Source organism: Mercenaria mercenaria, chromosome 6, assembly GCF_021730395.1.
Source record: "Mercenaria mercenaria strain notata chromosome 6, MADL_Memer_1, whole genome shotgun sequence".
NCBI classification, from domain to species: Eukaryota; Metazoa; Mollusca; class Bivalvia; order Venerida; family Veneridae; genus Mercenaria; species Mercenaria mercenaria.
In genome coordinates, this window is record NC_069366.1 from 77,118,004 (window position 1) to 77,132,389 (window position 14,386).

Consider the following 14,386-nt stretch of genomic DNA (forward strand, 5'->3'; position numbering starts at 1 on the left):
ATAGCATCTCTTTTTTTTTTTCAATGTAATTATCTTAAGAACAAGAGGACCATGATGGTCCTGAATCGCTCACCTATCCCCACATGACCCAGTTTTGAACTGAGTATGACGTTGTTATTTCTATTATCTGACATAGTGACCTAGCTTTTGAGCACATGTGACCTAGATATCATCAAGATAAAAAATTCTGACCAATTTTCATGAAGATCCATTGAAAAATATGGCCTCTAGAGAGGTCACAAGGTTTTTCTATTATTTGACCTAATGACCTAGTTTTTGAAGGCACGTGACCCACTTTTAAACGTGACCTAGACATCATCAAGGTGAACATTCTCACCAATTTTCATGAAGATCTCGTGAAAAATATGGCCTCTAGAGAGGTCACAAGGTTTATCTATTTTCCGATCTACTGACCTAGTTTTTGACCGCACATGACCCAGTTACGAACCTGACCTAGATATCATCAAGCTGAACATTCTCACCAATTTTCATGAAGATCCATTGAGAAATATGGCCTCTAGAGAGGTCACAAGGTTTTTTCTATTTTTAGACCCACTGAGCTAGTTTTTGACCCCACGTGGCCCAGTTTCGAACTTGACCTAGATATCATCAAGGTGAACATTCTGACCAATATTCATGAAGATCTCATGAAAAATATGGCCTCTAGAGAGGTCACAAGGTTTTTCTATTTTTAGACCTTCTGACCTAGTTTTTAACCCCACGTGACCCAGTTTCGAACTTGACCTAGATATCTTCAAGGTAAACACTCTGACCAATTTTCATGAAGATCCATTGAAAAATATCGCCTCTAGAGAGGTCACAAGGTTTTCCTATTTTTAGACCTACTGACCTTGTTTTTGACAGCACGTGACCCAGTTTCGAACCTGACCTAGATATCATTAAGGTAAACATTCTGACCAATTTTCATGAAGATCCATTGAGAAATATGGCCTCTAGAGAGGTCACAAGGTTTTTCTATTTTTAGATCTACTGACCTAGTTTTTGACCCCACATGACCCAGTTTCGAACTTGACCTAGATATCATCAAGGTAAACATTCTGACTAATATTCATGAAGATCTCATGAAAAATATGGCCTCTAGAGAGGTCACAAGGTTTTTCTATTTTTAGACCTAATGACCTAGTTTTTGACCCTACGTGACCCAGTTTCGAACTTGACCTAGATATCATTACGCTAAACATTCTGACCAATATTCATGAAGATCTCATGAAAAATATGGCCTCTAGAGAGGTCACAAGGTTTTTCTATTTTTAGACCTACTGACCTAGTTTTTGAACCCACGTGAATCAGTTTCGAACTTGACCTAGATATCATCAAGGTGAACATTCTGACCAATTTTCATGAAGATCTTATGAAATATATGGCCTCTAGAGAGGTCACAAGGTTTCTCTATTTTTAGACCTACTGACCTAGTTTTTGATGGCACGTGACCAAGTTTCGAACTTGACCTAGATATCATCAACATGAACATTCTGACCAACTTTCATAAAGATCCCATGAAAAATGTGACCTCTAGAGTGGTCACAAGCAAAAGTTTACGGACGCATGGACGGACGACGGACACCACGTGATCACAAAAGCTCACCTTGTCACTTTGTGACAGGTGAGCTAAAAACATATGACATTGTATAATGGTAATTACCTAAAAGATAATATAGTTACTAACTGAATATATTGAAGAATTGCAGGAGACATACAAAATGCATGGAACCATTTCACCTTTCCATGGGAACAATGTCTCTGGAATTCTACACAAAGACTGGCTCCATTTCACATTTCCCGGGAATATCGAAAGTCTCTGGCTGTTAAGCCTGTAATAAAAAATAAGCCAATACAGGAAAAAATCTGCAAAATTATTTTATGTTGAGAAAGTTTGCTTTTACTAAGACAAGAATTAAATACTGCAGAAGTGAGCTACATGAAAAAAATGTAACAGTCTGGCCTGTCCTGGTAACGGAAGGCAAAAATTCACAGGAAATCTGAAAGAGAGAAAATCCTGCCCGTTCCTGGCAGGCCTTGAACCTGAAAAAAATAAAATCCTGCCCAATGTGTGTTCCGCCCAAGTAAAACACGCATTAGAAGACCTAGGCAGGGTACGGACCTGAAATAAATAAGAAATCCTTGCAATCCCCAATTTACGTCTCACTCAACAAAGGAACAACTATCATCTAGCAATCCACCGGCTTAGAAGTGTAGAAAAGTTACCCCCAAACACTTGCATCTTGCGGACATATAGGTACCGGGTCCTCGATGGAAGAGTAGCTGTCTTGATCAACAGTTAAGGGATCTGCCAGGCCTTGAAATCTGAAAGAAATCTCCTGCCATCTCTGTATGTTTAGCTGTCTTAGGCAGGCCTTGAACCTGGAAAAGAAGATACCCTGCCTTCCTCATAGAGGTCTTCCTAAGCAGGTCTTGATGCTGAAAGAAAATCCTGCCGACTATATGTATGGACGGGACATAGTCAGTTGTCACTGGCAGGGTGTGGACCTGAAATAAATAAAATCCTAACAATCCCTGATTCCCATCTCTCAAAACACACAGGAACAACCTTTATCTAAACACTGCCGGCACAGAATTGTAGACAATTCAAGTTACTTCCACACGCCTGCATCTTGCGGATATATAGACACCGGATTATCCTCGATGGCAGTCAATAGCATGTCTCGATCAATAGTAGAAAAGGGATCTGTCAGGCCTTGGCAGCTGTAAACAAAAAGCAATATTCTGCCAATCTGTTGAAGCAGCACCTGCTCCTCAGCAGTCTGGAAGATTGGCAGAGAAAAACAAACAAAACAATGCTCACTCCTACCCTCTTAAACTTCTATCCCAAACATAATTTAATACAAGAGGACCATGATGGTCCTGAATCGCTCACCTCTTCCCACATGACCCAGTTTTAAGAATGACGTCGTTTTTTCTATTATTTGACATAGTGACCTAGTTTTTGAGCTCATGTGACCCAGTTTTGAACTTGACCTAGATATTATCAAGATAAAAATTCTGACCAATTTTCATGAAGATCCATTGAAAAATATGGTCTCTAGAGAGGTCAAAAGATTTTAATAATTTTAGACCTACTGACCTACTTTTTGACCACAGTTGACCCAGTTTCAAACTTGACCTAGATGAACATTCAGAACAACTTTCATACAGATCCCATGAAAAGTATGGCTTCTAGAGAGGTCACAAGGTTTTTTTATTATTTGACCTACTGACCTAGTTTTTTATGGCATGTGACCCAGTTTCAAACTTGACCTAGATATCATCAAGGTGAACATTCTGACCAATTTTTATGGAGATCCATTCACAAGTATGGTCTCTAGAGAGGTCACAAGGTTTTTCTATTTTTAGACCTAATGACCTAGTTTTTGACCGCACATGACCCTGTTTCGAACTTGACCTAGATATCATCAAGATGAACATTCAGACCAATTTTCATACAGATCCCATGAAAAATATGGCCTTTAGAGAGGTCACAAGGTTTTTCTATTATTTGACCTACTGACCTAGTTTTTGATGGCACGTAATCCACTTTCAAACTTGACCTAGATATCATCAAGATAAACATTCAGACCAATTTTCATACAGATCCCATGAAAAATATGGCCTCAAGGTTTTTCTATTATTTGACCTACTGACCTAGTTTTTGAACGCACATGACCCACTTTCGAACTTGACCTAGATATCATAAAGGTGAACATTCTGACAAATTTTCATGAAGATCTCATGAAATATATGGCCTCTATAGAGGTCACAAGGTTTTTCTATTTTTAGACCTAATGACCTAGTTTTGGACCACACGTGACCAAGTTTCGAACTTGACCTAGATATCATCAAGATGAACATTCAGACCCACTTTCATACAGATCCCATGAAAAAAATATGGCCTCTAGAGAGGTCACAAGGTTTTTCTATTATTTGACCTACTGACCTAGTTTTTGATGGCACGTGACCCAGTTTCGAACTTGACCTAGATATCATCAAGGTGAACGTTCTGACCAATTTTCATGAAGATCTTGTGAAATATATGGCCTCTAGAGAGGTCACAAGGTTTTTCTATTTTTAGACCTACTGACCTAGTTTTTAATGGCATGTGACCCAGTTTCGAACTTGACCTAGATATTATCAAGATGAACATTCTGACTAAGTTTCATGAAGTTCTTGTGAAGTATATAGCTTCTAGAGAGGTCACAAGGTTTTTCTATTTTTAGACCTACTGACCTAGTTTTTGACGACACGTGACCCAGTTTTGAACTTGACCTAGATATCATCAAGATGAACATTCTGACCAACTTTCATAAAGATCCCATGAAAAATGTACAAGCAAAAGTTTATGGACGGACGCACGCACGGACGGACGACGGACACCGCGCGATCACAAAAGCTCACCTTGTCACTTTGTGACAGGTGAGCTAATAAAATAAATTATTAAAAGATGCTTTAAACTACATCTGAAACTTACACCAAAATTATTAGAAACTTTAAACTATTTATTAAATTCTATAAAAAAACGAAAGGGTCAAAATAGTGCTAGATTGCTCTACCAAGTTTTACATCTGGTACAGGTATCTTTTTTCAGTGTAACCAAGATGTTTTTTTGTGATCATTCTTTTGACCTGAAATGATTTAGTTTGTACCTGAACTTTCCTCTCACTTAATACCATTCTGAAAGGATTTACACAGGTTAAATACTGTATATAATATATGGTGACTTAGAAGACCTTGTTTAACTTTAAATTGACCTAGTGACCTATTTTAAAACCTAAAGAGTATAATTTTCTATATTGACCTTAATCTCTCTGACAGGGGAAGAAATATAAATATCTCTTCTCTAGTGCTAACATGGGATTTCTATGATTCATGCCCAATAACTGTTTTTACAGGAGATAACCAAGGTTGTACATGGACTTTATTTCTGCCAGGCTTTATGTAAGTAATGTAGATGATGTCTCCTTTCCAGTGCTACCCGAGACTTTTATGATTTGACCTACTGACCTATATCTTATGACTTAGATTACCAAGTCCATACTCTGTATCTGCATTAAGGAAGAAAATAACCTAATTTGGTTATTGTATTAATGTATCAGTAAAAACTGCTTATATAAAGTGAACACTGTAAAATTACACTATTAAGACATATTCAATGGCCATAACTCATGTGTTGCTGGAGCAATCTTGCCAACTATTTTTCTTGTAACAATTTGTATCCTGTATTATGTTCTATAAGATTGTTCAAGGGCCATAACTCTTGTATTACTACAGCATTTATCAATTATTTTATATAGCTGGCATAACAATTTTTCAACGAATGTGGCTGTTGATGTCTTAACAGCATGAAGTATGGAAATTTACTATCACTGGTTATACAATATGATTTTGCCCAATATCTTGTGGTCATATACATTCTATGACATTCAGTTTTGTCTCAGGGATGTGGTAACAATATGAAATATGACAATTTATGCTCATTCCAGGGCTGCGACCTTGGTGATTTTTAGAACATTTTTTTCCACTACTGAACTTCAACAAATCTTTCTTTTGTTTTTTTTAAATAACAATTGTCTTATAATTCTGTTATGTGAAAAAGTTGCCCCTAATGGATTAATAGTTCAGGAAAGTTAAGATCAAGTCATGCATTCATTTAACTCTTACCTTGCCACTTCAACTTAACCCATCAACTTTCAGACCTCAATTGCTATTGTATTTTACAAAATATTCCTTTAACAGACATTGCAAATAATATTTTCCTAGATGCCAATTAATTCAAAAACGCTTCATTTTTAGTAAATTTAATTCATAAAGAAAACTCTTTCATAGCCAATGCCAATGTTTTAAAACAGAATCAAATTTAAGTTACATTATCAGCAATGCCACTTTAATGATACATATTATAACAAAAGGCCTTGTAACTATTACCCAAACAGCAATTATCCATCTTAGCAATCTTATCAATTTTTATTTGACCTTGTAACATGGTAACCTGGTCAGTACTAAAGAACCATGAGTGTAACATGGTAACCTGGTCAGCATTAAAAAACCATGAGTGTAACACGGTAACCTGGTCAGTACTAAAGAACCCTGAGAGTAACATGGTAACCTGGTTAGTACTAAAGAACCCTGTGTGTAAACATGGTAACCTGGTCAGTACCAAAGAACCCTGTTTGTAACGTGGAAACCTGGTCAGTACTAAAGAACCCTGTGTGTAACACGGACACCTGTCAGTAGTAAAGAACCCTGTGTGTAACACGGACACCTGGTCAGTAGTAAAGAACCCTGTGTGTAACACGGACACCTGGTCAGTACTAAAGAACCCTGTGTGTAACACGGACACCTGGTCAGTACTAAAGAACCCTGTGTGTAACACGGACACCTGGTCAGTACTAAAGAACCCTGTGTGTAACACGGACACCTGGTCAGTAGTAAAGAACCCCGAGAGTAACATGGTAACTTGGTTAGTATTAAAGAACCCTGTGTGTAACATGGTAGCCCGGTCAGTACTAAAGAACCCTGTTTGTAACGTGGAAACCTGGTCAGTACTACAGAACCCTGAATGTAACGTGGTAACCTGGTCAGTACTAAAGAACCCTGTGTTAATAAAACATACCATTAACTTTCAACTGGGCTCACTTTGAAATTTATACCTTACTTAATTAAAATATCAGCCACTGAGAATTTGTACAGGTACTTAGAAGTAGCAACCAACACTTCACTTCCCTGTCAAACAGTGCCAGAAATAACAAGACTGCCAAAAATATATCCCCATTAAAATAACTTTTATTTTTATAATACTCTACAAATTAAGATTTAAATTTTGCAATTTTGATTAATTCAATGGTCATTACTCTGGAGAATTGGTCTTCACTAGCAAATTATCAAACATCATCCTGGAAATATTCCATATGAGAGAGATCATAAGAACAAAAACAACAAGTATCGATTTGAAATTTTGACTAATTTAAAGGCCATCAATCTGGAGAAGTGGTCTTTACTTGAAATTTATTAAACCTCACTTGAATTTTATTGCAAAATATTATATAGAAGTGTCGCTGAGATCAAGGAACAAACACTCATTGAGCAGACACATTGAGAACACACTGTCAGTTTTGAAATTTTGACTAATTCAAGGGCAATGACTCTGGAGATACATAATTATGAAACTTGACCTAGATCATATAGAAATACACATTTTGTGTAAGTGTAGTTGAGATCAAAGGCACTGTTAATATTTGCAATTTTACAGTAAAGGGCAATAACTGTGGTGGCAATATTTTGTCTAGATTGTCATAGGTGCATATTTTATATAAATGTGGTTTAGTTTCATGAAAAGAATATTATTTGGTTCTCAGAATTTGACTAACTGAAAATATGCTGTTTTTCTTAATATTCTTAAAACAACTTTTATAAATCAGAGTTTAGTTTTAAAGCTTCAATGTTTGCTTTCTTATATTTGCTATGAAAGGAGAAAACTCTTAGATTGGCCAAAATGTAACTGCTAATTTCATATTAACTGAATAGGTCCCGTATTTCCATAATGATCAACTGATCTTAAGTTTGAAAAATTGTGAAATCAAGAGATGCAAAATATTGAAAGACTGAAAGACAAAGGTCAAAATGAGCAACAGGTAGATGGAAAGTAAGAAGACAAGAATGCTAGCTGGATGTATACAACCATACTATGTTGCAGCTTTAGCTAACTTGATGGGTAAAATATACAACCTGGTAGCACATCTATAGAAGAGACAGTTAGCTGTAATGAATAGACGATACATTTAGTAAAATTTTTTTGCTGAAAGGAATATACTGCCAACAAAACCTGAAGTATAGATGAGCTTATTGGAATATATAGGGTAGGCTATATGAATAAATGGGCTGGCTGACTGTATATAACATCTTTCTTGGTAGCGGCTTTGGCTAGCTTGTGAGATGAAATATACAACCTGGCAGCACATCTGAGAGCTAATTGGATATAATACCGGCCCTAATGGCAGTATGTGACAGTTAGCAGGAAGAAATAAACACCCTAGAAGCATCATGGAGGAATACCATGGGACAGCTAGCTAGAGCTAAGACGATGTGATAGTTAGCAAGAAGAAATATACACCCTAGTAGCATCATGGTGTGATGCCATGGGATAGCTAGCTAGGGCTAGGAGGATGTGATAGTTAGCAGGAAGAAATATATACCCTAGTAGCATCATGGAGGGACGCCATGGGATAGCTAGCTAGGGCTAGGCAGATGTGATAGTGAGATAGGATAGGAAAGGAAGCTGGATGGGAATGTCAGCTGAATGAAGATACAAGCACAGCGAACAAGCTGCATTCATAGGAAAGCAAACAGGCAAAGCAACAGCAGAATAAAGAGAATTGATCTTATCTTCCAGTCTTTAAATATGGAGCTTTTTCAAATAAGTTCATTCAAAACTTGACCCCATAATGTATAATCTTGACTGAACATGACTGAACGTAGCAAAATACAAACAATTTGGCCAAGTTATTCTGGGTTAAAGATATGGAATGTGCATGCAAATCTGCTGTTATTTGAAACTACAATTCAGACCTGAAATACCACATGACCTATTTGACCTTTGCTGTGACCTCTCACAATGTAAAATTGACCCCACAATGTTTAACCTTGACTGTACATGACTGGAAGTTGCAAAATGCAAACATTTTGGCCAAGTTATCATGGGTTAAAGATGTAGAATGTGCACACAAACCTGCTCATTTGACCTTTGATCTCAGAATATGACCTTGACACTGAACCACTATGACTGAAAGATGTGTTCTGTTTGTAAACCTTGTGCCAATTCTTTGATATCTTTCAAAGGTAAAAAGATTAACAGCTTACATCAAAAACTGCCTAATTTGGCCTATGATCTCATCATACCACCTTGACCTTGAACTGATATCGCTTAAAATTTTCTCATGATAAAAATCCTAGAATTTTAAATCTTAGAATAGTTTGTTTTCAACACAAAGGAGTGAACTGCTGGTCTCTATTTCATAGTACAAATTTAATCATTACATATTGCAAAAATACTGAAATTCTATCAAAAAATTTCTTCTACATGTATGTAGCATTAGCCTTAAAGTTTGTTAATCTTAAATATAGGCCATATGTGACATTTCAGCGAACTGAAGACCTGGATGTTTGTTTTTCTTATGTCAGTGCTGGACACAATTATAATTTGCGTCACTGTATTTTATGCTTTCAAAACATCTTCTCATAGATTTTAATACAAACAAATTTCTTCCCATCTTGACTGCAAAGACAGAATGCTCTATCAAAACTTTAAACTACATGAATGTCCCTTCAATTGTTTGTCTTATAAATATATATTTGTTTGGAATTTCATAAAACAAAACTCAAATGTATCTTTGTACCACTAGACTTTATTTCTCTTTTAAATGTTTAAAAGGTAGTTCCCAAGATAAAGTTTTCATGATCTAAAAATTTAAAATTTATGCAATGTCTGTGAAAGAACTAATATTCATAAAAAGGTATGTTCCTAAATTTAGCAGTAACAAAAATATGCATTTTTCCCTAATATCATCAACAAAAATATGCTTTTCCCCAGTATCATCTCTATGAATAGTCTGTACACATCCTTGCATTCTGAATAGGTAACTAACAAGTATAGGGAGGATAGGACAGATTTTTTTATCCTAATTTGGATAAAATTTATATGAATTGTATTGAATAAATAAAGGATACATTTGTATGTGGCAAATAGGACTGGTAGGCTAATGGGAAACAGATCATACCTAAGCTAGATGGCAGCCACTATTTCTTAACCCAGACCTATCCTATTCCAAATAGCTTAGCTTTACCCCCAAATTGTTTTAAAATTAGTAACCAACAAGTGAATGAAGTATTGCCATGCAATACAAAGTCCCCTACTGGAAGGCACCTAATTTTCTCTACTGCAGTATAACATAATGAACTGATATCTGTCAATGATGTATAAACAATATTGTACTATATATACAATATGTTATAACAACACGCTTGGATTAAAATGTGCATATATAAAAACCCACAGTTGTTTTCATATTGAAATGTTTTTGCAGATTCTAAAAAGTTATCATATAAGTTATTTATAGTACCAACAAAGGGAAATTAATCTTAAATAAAAAAAAATCTATATAATATAAGTCCACAAGAAACTCTTTACCAGGTAGAGATAGGTCAAAATACACCTAAAAATTGGATGTAACATGTATGTTGTACCACAGAAAAGTGGTCTCGATTTTTCTCTACGGCCAGTAATAAAAAAGTTACAATAAAATCTATTTATAGTAATAACAAAGGGACGTAATTCTAAAAACAAGGGTGCCTCATGGTGGTGAACATTTGGTCCAAGTTACATCAAACTCCCTCAATGCATGAAGAAGAAATGCTCCGGACAAAGTCATTCTTGATATTGACCTTTGATCTCTAAATATGACCTTGACCTTAGACCTAGGGACCTGGTTCTTGCGCATGACAATCCGTCTTATGTTGGTGAACATTTGTGCCAAGTTACATCAAAATTCCTCCATGCATGAAGAAGAAATGCTCCAGACAAAGTCATTCTTGTGTCTGACCTTTGGTCTCTTAAGGTTGACCTTGACATTAGACCCTGGCCTGGGTTTTGCGCATAACATGTTGTCTCATCCAGGGGAATATTTGTGCCAACTGATATCTAAATCCTGTTTTGCATGACAAAGTTATAGACTGGACAGGAAAAAAATCCTACTGACATTTGATCTCAAAGTGTGACCTTGACCTTTAAGCTAGGGTTCTGGGTGTTGCGCATGACACGTCATCTCATCATGGGGAACATTTATGCCAAGTAATATTGTAATCCCTTGATGGATGACAGAGTTCTGGATCGGACAGGAAAAAAACCTTATTGACCTTTGACCTCCAACTGTGACCTTGACCTTTCAGCTAAGGGTCCAGTATTTGCGCATGACACGTCGTCTCATCATGGGGAACATTTGTGCCAAGTAATATTAAAATCCCTTAATGAATGACAGAGTTATGGACCGGACACGAAACAGATCCTGTTCATGCTATGTTAACATTTGACTGCTAAGTGTGACCTTGACCTTTGAGCTAGGGGTCTGAAAGTTGTGCATGACACCGTCTTATTATGAGGTACATTTGTGCCGAGTAATATTAAAATCCCTTCATGGATGGCAGAGTTATGGACCGGACAGGAAAAAAGCCCCGTTGACCTTTGACCTCCAATTGTGACCTTGACCTTTAAGCTAGGGGTCTAGGTTTTGCGCATGACACATCGTCTCATCATGGGGAACATTTGTGCCAAGTAATATTAAAATCCTTTCATGGATGGGAGAGCTATGGACCAGACAAGAAAAAAGCCCTGTTGACCTTTGACCTCCAATTGTGACCTTGACCTCTGAGCTAGGGGTCCGGGTTTTGCGCATGCCATGTCGTCTCATCATGGGGAACATTTGTGCCAAGTAATATTAAAATCCCTTCATGGATGGGAGAGTTATGGACCGGACAAGAAAAAAGCCCTGTTGACCTTTGACCTCCAATTGTGACCTTGACCTTTGAACTAGGGGTCCGGGTTTTGCGCATGACATGTCGTCTCATCATGGGGAACATTTGTGCCAAGTAATATTAAAATCTCTTCATGGATGACAGAGTTATGGACCAGACACGACTTACGGACGGACGGACGGACTGAATGACGGAAAAGCACATTCCTATAGTCCCCGAAACTGGTTTTCAACCAGTAGGGGACTAATAAGCAAGCTATTATGATGAGCTACAAGTATTTTCGGAAGATGCCCAACACCACGGGATTTGGGGGAAAAAAGTAACCTTTTTTGAATTGTGTTTATGCCCTTACGATGACTAAACAATCAAAGCATAATATACAATCACTTGCCCTAGAAATGAGTGTTAGTGTTTTTAAATGCAGATATGAACCAGCAGCCAGGCAACCTATTATTTCCCTTATCAAAGGCTATTTTCAGTATTTTTACCGATGACCTATACCTTTGCCTTTGAAAATTTATGTGGCATTTTGACAAAAAATGTAAAGGATCTCAAGTAAACCATCAAATATTGATAACAGCAGCATAACATTATCCGACATATTACCTTTACAATTTCCCCAAGCTAAGATAACAAATGCATCACATATTTAACATTGTCCTTAAATTCAAGTTAAACATGAACCAGTAGCAGCTTTCTCCCATTTCACATAAACTGTGAAGAAATTTTCCTTAAATGCAAAACTTTTTACACTAGGTCCTGTTAATATTCTTTACAGAATTCAGCCTTTTTTTGGTATTATAATTGTACCCAGTATGTGCCAAAAAAAAACAAATCTGTCCCTAAAATGAATTGCAGGACACATTGATTTTTTCATAAATCTTTAACAGTACCTTTGGCCATTTTATCTTCTGACCGGGAAACTGTTTTTCTCCTTTATTTTTAGTACCAGTGCCAGAATGATGCCCGTCAGACTTTAAACATTGAAACCAGCTATGAAACTGGTAAAAACTTGCCAACACCAAGTTTGGTGACAATTTCAACAGTGACCTGAACTTGAGCTCAAATATGCCATTCAAACATCATTCCACAGAAAAACCTACTGACTAAAGTGACCATGGCCTAGATGATCCCCAAGTTCAACCTTAACCTTTTTCTCCTCAAAAGCTTTCTATCAAGTTTCATTGCAATATATCAATCATAAAATGTTACTTAGGGAAAACCTTTATCTATCTTTAGAAAGAAATCACCAATCTTGACCTTGTTCCTAACCGCCTCGCATACAATCCCAAGCTAGGTATCCATATAACCTTGTTATACATCATACTTAGTGACAATATACCATTACAAACACAAGTTAACTGCTGTAAACTATATTCCTCCTTTTAGCAATAGGGAGCTGAACCAAGCAGCCTCAAATACATCTACAGTCACCATGTCTGGTGATAACATGTCAATCTGAACTAACATTATAGACCATAAACCCCATTTCATGATGTTAGCCCTACTGCTTTAACCAAATAGAATTACCTTGATTTTTATACATGAAAACCAGTTATTGGCAAAACACAGTGTTTTTTCTACTTTTGAAACAGTAACCCCTGCTCTTGCAATACAGTCCCGTGCTAGAAATAAACATACATTTGTTGACAAAATATCAAACTGAACTACAACTTGTCAGCCCACCTTACTACCTTAATAAAACACCATGATTTTTAGAATTGCACAATGTGATAATAGTTCATTAAAATCCATTGACTCCTTTTACTTATTTCTAGGACACACTGTATGGTGAATCTGGACAAAAATGTGCCATTGTCTTCTACCTAATTACTGAGGAACATACTAGACTCTCAACAGGTCTTCATTATGTTTAACATTTAACATAACTGGAATCCACTGAATTGTTTAAATATTGTTGCTTATAAAAAATAAATACCAGTACTGTAAATGAGTGTGAAATACATGTGCCCTTGTCTGTGAATTTGACATTTGAGGAACTGACCATTGTACACAACATAACATCATGCTGAACATTTCATTTGAATTACACAAAATAATTTGTACAGACTAACTACAAACTATCCACCCATGAAAATGATTGAAATTTGATGATACATTACACTAAATTGGACTTGGAACTTTAGGAGAAAGAGGCAAGCATAGTGCAGGGTGTGTGCTGGGGGGCTGAACTGTGCAAGGGGAAAGGATGCAAAGGAAGGATGCAACTAACTCAACTTTAAAGTCCCTGGCAAAATGTAGTACAATGAACTTAGTAGATTTGAGAACTGTAAAAATGATAATGTTACCAGCAGATGTACATTGTGTACAAAAAGCCTGCCCCCAATTCTACCAAGCTGCATTAAATTTAAATTTTCTAAAAGATGTTTAGGTACAAAACAACAGCATACAATCTAATTAAACTTTTCTGCCAAAAATATGATATAAAATTTAACTTATTTGCAAATTCACATTATTTAGATGGAAAATAGAAAGATAAAATGCCAAAATAATTGCTATTTACAGGATACTGGTTGAGAGCCTAACAATCTGTTCCAAAGTCAGACAATGGCTTTTCAGAGGATATTAACTGGTTCAAAACCCAAAACCTTGGTTCCAGTTGAGATTTTTTCAGAGGAAACTAACTCATTCAGAGCCAACCATCTCTTCCCTACAAGAAAATGATTACTAGGGAGGGACACTGGCGGGCCTAGAGCCCGATATACTTTCTGAATTAATGGTAAAAATCTATTGAAAAACCAGGTTGACCATTGAAAGTTTTACTGGTTAGACCGGACATGGTTTTCCCAATTAATCTTGTTCACATATTATGTAAACCATGTTGACTAAT

At 36.5% G+C, this 14,386-nt stretch overlaps 1 long non-coding RNA gene across 3 annotated transcripts in view; it reads right to left on the reverse strand.

Annotated features, from left to right (window-relative positions):
- Positions 1-14,386, reverse strand: part of LOC123548456 (uncharacterized) — a 62,195-nt gene that overhangs the window by 23,317 nt on the left and 24,492 nt on the right. For 2 of the 3 annotated variants that reach the window (XR_008371454.1, XR_008371453.1), the window contains exon 7: positions 1,688-1,832. This is a non-coding gene — a long non-coding RNA (uncharacterized LOC123548456). Of the gene's footprint in view, positions 1-1,663; positions 1,833-14,386 lie in introns of all 3 variants that reach the window. The other variant, XR_008371455.1, reaches the window with a different exon arrangement.